Below are 8741 nucleotides of genomic sequence, written 5' to 3'. Positions count from 1 at the left end.
GGTAGGGGAGAAAGTATTTCTTAAAAACAACAAAAGGTTAGGCAACAAGTTGTCCCCATTATGTTCTGAAGGGATCATACAAGCAGACCTGGGAACGTCTGTACTTATTAAGGGGAGGGTGGTCCATAAAGACAACCTAAGGTAACTTCAAACTTTTTTCCAATACGTTCAATCATACAACTACTACAGATCTGACTTCATCGTTTCCTGCAGGTTTATCAGAATTATCCTCGCACTCCTGACCGCAACAAATGCGCGTATCACCGACTTCTCCCATGCGAATTATATTCCCGTATTGGACGGCAACGTTTTGGTATGGGAACAACATAGCTACGTGAGACACTCGACCAATCTGACTAACTTCACCAGCATTATAGAAGACACAATTCAATTTACTAAATTATTCCCACAATCGCATATGCGAAAGTTGTTAGAAATAGACATAGAACATATTCAAAGTTTGTTGTCCGCATTAATGATACACCATAGAATAGCTAGAAGCCTGGATTTCTTGGGACAGCGTTGAAAGTCGTGGCAGGCACTCCTGACGCGTCAGACCTTGAGAGAATTAAGATAACCGAGTCTCAGCTAATAGCATCAAACAATAGACAAATACAAATTAATACAGAAACACAAAAACAAATCAATTTACTTACCGACACAGTCAATAAGATACTTAAAGAAAAAAAGGGTGATTTAGTAGATACTGCACATTTGTATGAAACGCTACTAGCGAGAAACAGAATGCTGATTACAGAAATACAGAATCTCATGCTCACTATAACGCTTGCCAAATCAAACATTATAAATCCCACAATTTTTGATCACAATGATTTGAAATCCGTTTTTACTGAACAGCTCACAGATCTCCCTATAGTTAGCTTAATGGAAGTATCAAACATAAAAATTTTCCAGTCCGATAGTATCATTCACATATTAATTGAATATCCTAAAGTTAAAGTTATTTGCAAAAAGGTCCTAATCTATCCTGTGGCACACAACAACACCGTACTGCAACTACATGACAACATAGTAGCGGAATGCGCCAGTGAAATCCTAGCTGTGACGGAATGTGCTACAACCAGCTATGCGACGTTCTGCAAACTGGCAACGCATGACACCTGCGCACGCGGAATACACTCAGGCGGCTCAGCCATATGTCGCACGCAGCCCAGTCACCTGGAACCGGTCACCTTAGTGGATGAAGGAATAATCATCATCAACGAACGTTTTGCTAGTGTCATCGTAGACGACGGGCCCATGATAACAACAAAAGGAGCGCACCTGGTTACATTCGAACACTCAGCTTTAATAAATAACACTAAATATCTAAATCGTAACAGAGCTTTAAGCAAAGCCCCAGGCATCGCAGCATCGCCCCTACTAAACATCACGGGACACGATCACGTATTAAGCCTACCACTACTGCAACGGATGAATGAGCACAATCTACACATCATCCAGGAACTCAAAGACGATGTTACATCTGGCGGATCGCCCAAGGTCTGGTTCGTAATTGGAGTTGCAGTCAGCCTTGTATTCTGCGCGCTCATCCTAATTCATCTATGGTGGATCCGGCGGAGCTCTTCAGTCAAGCTACAAAAGGTGATCAGCGAATTAAACATCACCGAGGACGGCAATGATCTTGAAGGGGGAATAGTTAACAAGCGGCCCTCGCCAGAACTTCCTAAGTAACCCGCGCGCCCGAAATGCTGACGCATCAAGTTCACGTTGCAACATTCTTAGCGTTAACGATTGGGTGCAATAGCCGGCGACTGTTTGTGTCGCAATTCCTTTGCTTATATTATGTTTATGCTGAGTCGGCTTGCCGACCATGAGACCATGGCATGTTCTGTAGATTTCCATTCAATGTACTTAGCTTTAGTTTTCATATTCTTTTATTTTGAAGTTCAGTCTTGTATCTAGCTTTAAACAAAGCACTTGAAATATAAATGCACTACTCCGGCTCTAGCCGTATTGAAGCTTATTGTGTTTTATTGCGAAGCCCCAAGGCTCGCATCAGGAGAACTTAACAGTGATCCCACCACAACCTTCATCATCAAAACCATTGGACTCAAGCTGCAACCGGCGGAGTCACTGGATCATCATACCCGAGTGGAGCCACTACCTATACCGCAACCGGCAGGTGTCACTGGACTCGACGAGGGATACTTATTAATTTATATAAAACAGAATGATAGAAATTACAATTTTCAACACTTATTAATTCTTCCAATTGCTTCAAGCTTAAGTTTACCTTTGACAGATTATTAACTAAGTAAAATGAAAGCGTGCCAAGTGAGAAAAGCTAAAAATGTTTTTAACGAACTGTGTAAAATGTGCTTTAAAACGATTTCAAAAAAAGCTACTATGTGCTTGTACTTATTTTCCGCACAGTTATTTTATTGCTCTGTAAAATCACAAACTTTTATTTGTATCGCAACGCGGATTTTGTGTGTGGATGCGTGTGTGTGTGCGGGTGTGTGTTTGTTGTTGTTTTTCAAACATCATTTGAAATTGTTTTGGTTGAAAATGCAGCGTCACGCTTTAGCTGTGGCCTTGTCTGATGAGAGGGGGATCCCAGGAACATTCAAACACACGCACACATACAACAGACACAAGTGTTCTCCACACACACACACACACCCTTGCATTCAATGTTGACTCTGCTTATACATATTATGATATGTGTGTGTGCGTGAGCTAAATGTACATCCGCCTCAGCTATATCTATATGTTCGTCCATAAGGTTTCTATCCCGTTTTTTATTTCGCAAAATAATAGACAATTTCTTGTGTGTGTGTGTGCTGGATACTCATATAAAGTTTACACACATATGCCAAGTTGTTTTCAACCATTTGCTGCAATATTAAAACAAAAGTAATGCCAAATTCTTTTTGCCAGACTCATTTGTAGATTAAAAATAGTCTGGCATATAAAAAATTTTGGCTGCAATTTCAATTTAACACAAGAGCGAAATGAGAATTGGCTTGAACCACTCAACCAATGGTTTTCGGATTTAACCATTTAATTCCCTTTACATACTTTAGGCAGTAATTTTACGTAGGTGAGTATCGAGATTTGTTTTGTATTCCCTCACGATGTATCTACATATCGTGTGTCTGTGTATTTTGACAAGCCGGTCACATGTCCATCCAATAATCTATTACTCATTCAAAGCATTTAAAAAATATTTGTAAGAAATTTGTAATTGAAAATTAAATAATTTGAAAACAAGAAATTTGTTACATTTTAAATTCATTTGGTTTTACTTTGTAATCTTTTAATAGTAAAATGTATCTATAAATCCGTACATTTAATTATAATGTACAATGTATCCCCGCAATAGAGTGTCTATAAGTAAAATGCATCCAGTAGTATGTATTTATTATAAGTACACATAATAACTAGACAGAACTTGTGTGATTATCTGAATCTGTGTATATTTGCATGCTGAACATAATCACACTCGTTGGCGAGTTATGATGAGTTAAATTTGAATGGTTTTTGGTGTTCCGCTATTCAGTGGCAGGATAACTGCAATAACTTTCGCGTAGTCAAACTTTATTGTGGCCTTGGCTGTGTGTTTGATTGTGTGGTGCTAGAGCATCTGCTGTTCTCATGATAATGGAACTCTACAAAGACTGTTATTTTTGTATAATAGCCTCTGTCGCTGTCGACGTTGACGTCGCAATTGTCATTGTTGTGGTTTCAGTAGCAATAGTGCGTATGTTCTATTTTTAAAATATGCAAAATAAGTTGAGTTATTTTTATAACAATGCGTTCGCCAAACCATAGAGCCAGATACAATGCAATATAGTTTAGTGTTGCTCAGTAAAAAAGAAGATTGCATTACGCAGGAAAATTATATTTCTTCCTTTCTAAACAAAAGGATAAAGGACAACAAACTGCATGCAGAGCACTTGGAGGATTCGGAGCAGCCGTAGTCTTGGCAGGATGCTTGTGGCTCGACCATCCGGACTCAGTTTCACTTTGCCACACTCAATTGCTTCAGTTACTTATATTATTTATACTCATACAAATATTTAGTCGCTCTCTATATTTTTCGAGAACTTCTAAAAATCCAATATACAACCTGAGAATTTCATGTGGATTGATCTTGATGATAAAAAGTTTCTGTAAAGCAGAAATTTGTACACAATTGTTGTATGTACTCTTTAACAACATGTATTATAATGCGATTAAAAAAAAACGTATTCAATTAAATTTAATTACAGGTTAATTTAAAGCAATCAAATGTTAGCATACGCATATGTCATGTACATTGTATGTTACAAGCGCCAGCTTGTTATCATTTTTGCTTAATTAATTTTTTGTGGGTCAATTCATCCATAATGTGATTGCTCTTCATTTTAACTTTAGTTTTAAATTTCTAGCTCATTTATAGGATGGGTATACATGTTATTTATGTGTATCCTAAAAAGTTATTTAAAATATTTTTACATAAATCTGAAGAATGTTTCACGCTCGGCAATGGGCGGTGGATCACATAAGGAAGTGGTTCAGCTTTTTTTAACAACTGAATGAAAAGAGAAAAAATATGGTTTGTGTTGTTAACTTTCGAAAATTCATTAATGCTGACATAAGTGCTTAATGAGAGAGAAGTTCAATTTGTGCAGGTTATAAATATATGTATATGTACGTGCATTAATGTATAGCCACTTAAAATAAAATATAAAAAGAAAATCTTACCTTTAAAAAGTTTAAATAAATTAGTTTATTGAAGAAATTTTTGTAACTATAGAATTTTTATACATACAATTTTTAAATATAGAAATTCTTGTAACTATAGAATTTTTATACCCGTTATTTTTCTGTGCAATTATCTGAAGCGTTCATAAAGTTTCTTATTGGTGCGCTTGGTGTTCGGTCAGCAATCATGAAATGATGAAAAACCGATTCTCAATTGACGTCCATTGAGTGAGATGAGTGATGAGCCTTGTGTTCTTGTTGTTGCTGCATAAAATATTCATGTGTGTAAGCGTGTATGTATATATGGTAGACGGAGATGGTATCTCTGTTTGGCCAATAGCTCAAATCGGATGATGGCCGGTGATAAACGCTCTGACAGCTTGATATACGTGCCGAAAAGGCCCGCATGTTCGCTGTGTATGGAGCTAATGGCCGCACATCAGAGCCAAACACAAACAGCCAGACGACAGCCCACGGTGCGTATGAGTGATAAAAATTGCTCAAATTCTACTAGTAAAAACAGTGAGTTTAAGTTCGAGGAGAGAATTGATATCGATTTGGCAACGCCTTTAGCATTGGCAGAGTTAGTTTAACTTTGCCTCTGGAACAAACATGTTTGAGTGTTTCCTGTTTGGAAATCTCTCTGTCTCTCTCCATCTCTCTGACTTTGTGGTTGTTTGTTGACAAAGTTTGTCACATTGTTTGGCAAATTGTTGTTGGTTTCCTTGCCATTGTTCTTTAAATCAGTTTCTGATAAGACTGCAGTCGGTGTTTATTTGTCTCTGATTGCGGCAGGCAGCCATAATATTAGGCTTGTTATCGAAATTGACTTTGTTTGGATCGCAAGTAATGATTTCCATTTGGCTAGGTCAGTTTACGACAGAGAGAACCCCTTTAAATATGCTAATGAAATTTAAACCAGTGCCTACCAATTCCAGAACACAATAAGTTTTGCTTACATATTCAACTCACAGTTGCTTATTTAATTAGCTTAACACATTTCTGTGCACGTTTTGTGGTACGTGTTGCCCTCAGTGTCGAGAACTCTGGAATGTTAATTAATTTATCATTGTCTTTGCCTTCAGCGGCTGCTTTTTGTTTAGCTTGTGATTTTGTCATAATACAAAAACTTCATTTGCTTCGTCTGCTGAGCCAAGTCTTATTTCATAAACAGTCCAACATATTCTCCTACGCATACAATCCAAAGCTCAACTCTCTTATATTACAAGTGGCCCAAAATTTGATAAATAACCACAGCAGCTGCTTTTATGAAGCAAGTTTCATATCCAGGCAAAAAAAGCCAACTAAAAATCAATATTTTTGCTTTTCAAGCAGTCTGAGTGAAGAATGGAAATGATTTCTGAGAGGAGAACATATGGAAAATCACAGAGGCCAATGGATTGTAATGGCGGACAGGCTGATCTATAAGCTGCGATTTGTTTCAATTTGCCTGTCAAGATGACACAAAGCAAGGAAAGTTGACAAATGAATTAAAGTAATTTTGCACTACTTATTTAAGTAATTCCTATATTTTTGGTGACCAATCAATCAATTGTAAGATGTTTTTACGAAGAAATCAGAAACTACAGTTAAATACTGCGATTAATCTTCTTCTTCTGAATAATTAGAAATTTATTTTAGCTCAACTGGTTTTATCTTAATCGTTAATAAAACTTACTATTATAAGAAGATGCATTTTAAATCTTAATTATACATGACCTGATTCTTCCCGGAAATATTGTATCTGTTCATTCAATAAAACATAAATAAGGGTTTAATTAAGTCAACAGCTCAAAGATTCCGTAACTGAGATTGTTGAGGGATTTTCCAGAAAAGCACATCATATATGCACTCACATCTGAAAATTTGCCACAGTGCAACAAATTGATACTGCTACATGTAGCTTACACGCTTAACGTAAAGCTCAAATGCATCGCGTGTCAATTTGCATAATTGCGGTTAATTGAAATGAACTTGTTAATAAGTTGAAAAGGAGCCGCTGGAATGTATGTACGTGTAAGTGTGTGCGTGTGCGTGTGAGTGTGGGTGTGTACTAACAAATTGGTGTGCTATTTGCATATGGATATAACGCTCTGAAATGACACAGTTTTGTTGCCACAGCTGCCTCGCCCTTGTTTTGAATTGGGGTTTAGCCATGTTCTATGCAAATGGCCATATGGCAGTGAACTACACAGCAACAGCAACTGCAGCCTCAACATTTAAATGCAAACCGTTGGCAGTTAAAACTTACAGAAAATGAGAAAAAGTTCATGTTGAATAGACGTGCCAAGTGAAAATGCAAACGATTTTCCAGCCATAAACCGATTAGCTCATATGAATATTTATGCTTTATATGCGCGGCCAGGCAACTACTGCCACTGTTGCAGCCTTCGAGGCACATTTAAGGAGCATGCAACAGGCCGACAGCGAACTTGGCCATAATAATAATTTCATTATGCCAAAGATCAAATGTAAGTTTATATGCTGAACTGGCTGATAGAAACACATATGCGTCAATTTACACGTAATATAATTTAAAAATGATGCAAAAAAAAATTCCATGAAAAAGTATTGAATAGTATAGTGATCTTCTATGTATATATTTTTGTAAATGAGGTAGTAATTCTTAAATAAAAGGTTTTAAATTAATGAAATTTAAATTTAATATAATTGAAAACAGTAGTGAAGTTTATTAAATCTCTGTATTATTTGCATAAGTGTAAAATAACAAATACTCAAAAGATTAATTGCTGTATAGTCAATCCATAAGTGTGATAGAACAATATTCTATTTATTTCCATTTATAGATTTGTAGTGTTGTAACGGAATCAATTTAATGTTAATAGATAGATTCGAATTTACTACATTTAAAATATATATTTTTTTTCATAAACATTTTACATTTTTCAATAGGTAGAGAAATACAGGCAACGAGCAAACTCTTTGTTATGAATTTTGTCGGCAAAAGTGTCCAAACGACAGGTTGTGTGATTGCAACATATTTGCATCATTGTCGAGTGTTGTGTGGTAAATCAATAAACAATTTTTGCTTCAATATAAATACAATATTTACATTTAAAAGGTTTTTTACCGGCGGATAAACACATACAATGTTCAATTTATATGTTTTGCCAACAATAAATTTGCAACATGTCTCGGTTTGCATTGTGGGAATTCATTCATCAACATAAATGATGAATGAGATTTTGTCACTATTCAGAACACAATTTGAATATACTAATGAAACAGTCTCACTTCGCCCTCGTTTTCGGCTTTCCGGACCGTTCAATGGTAACATAGATATGAAGCATGATGGCAGTGTAATGGAAAGTAAGTAAATATTTGACAGTTGCCATCCATCACTCGCATTAATGGCCAACTGACCTTCAAAGCAGATACAATGTGAGATTTTCTCTACTTGGCTTTGACTTTGGCCAAATGGCGCTTTGTTGCTGATTTATGCTTTGAATGGATTAAATCGATTTTAATCGTCCCATAAGTGTGCGCAATGAAGTGCTCAATAAAACACACGCGATTGCATGGGGGAGTCGCCTGGGTGGGTGGCTGCCAACGCCACAACCAGTCAATCTTCTCAAGGACTCTTAGGCACACGAGCTCTATGTCGAGGCAAATAAAACCGGAAGGGTGGAACAACAACAACAGCACCTAACAATACCAGCGAGTGTGTTGTGTGTGCATGAGTATTGTTTCAGTTGATTTGCTCATCGATAAATCTCTTTATCGCCATAATCGTTAAAGTTCATTCGTCACGCTCTTTGATTGCTCCACAAGCGATTGTTCAACTTAAACCTGATAAATCCATTTCTACAATGGTATATAGTCGATTGTAACATCTAGTTCTACCTATACAACATTTTTTAATAAAGTTTCGTTCAACTATCAATAGCGTAGAAAAAAAAGTTGAAGTATATTAAGAACTCTTAAATTTACTTAAACAATTATTAACATTTAGACTGATTTAAGAGATTTATTATTGAAATATTCTTCAATTCTTACCATAAAATGTA

Source organism: Drosophila innubila (genome assembly GCF_004354385.1).
Source record: "Drosophila innubila isolate TH190305 chromosome 3R unlocalized genomic scaffold, UK_Dinn_1.0 2_E_3R, whole genome shotgun sequence".
NCBI classification, from domain to species: domain Eukaryota; kingdom Metazoa; phylum Arthropoda; class Insecta; order Diptera; family Drosophilidae; genus Drosophila; species Drosophila innubila.
The sequence above is the reverse complement of the archived record's forward strand: the minus strand, read 5'-3'. Positions refer to the sequence as shown.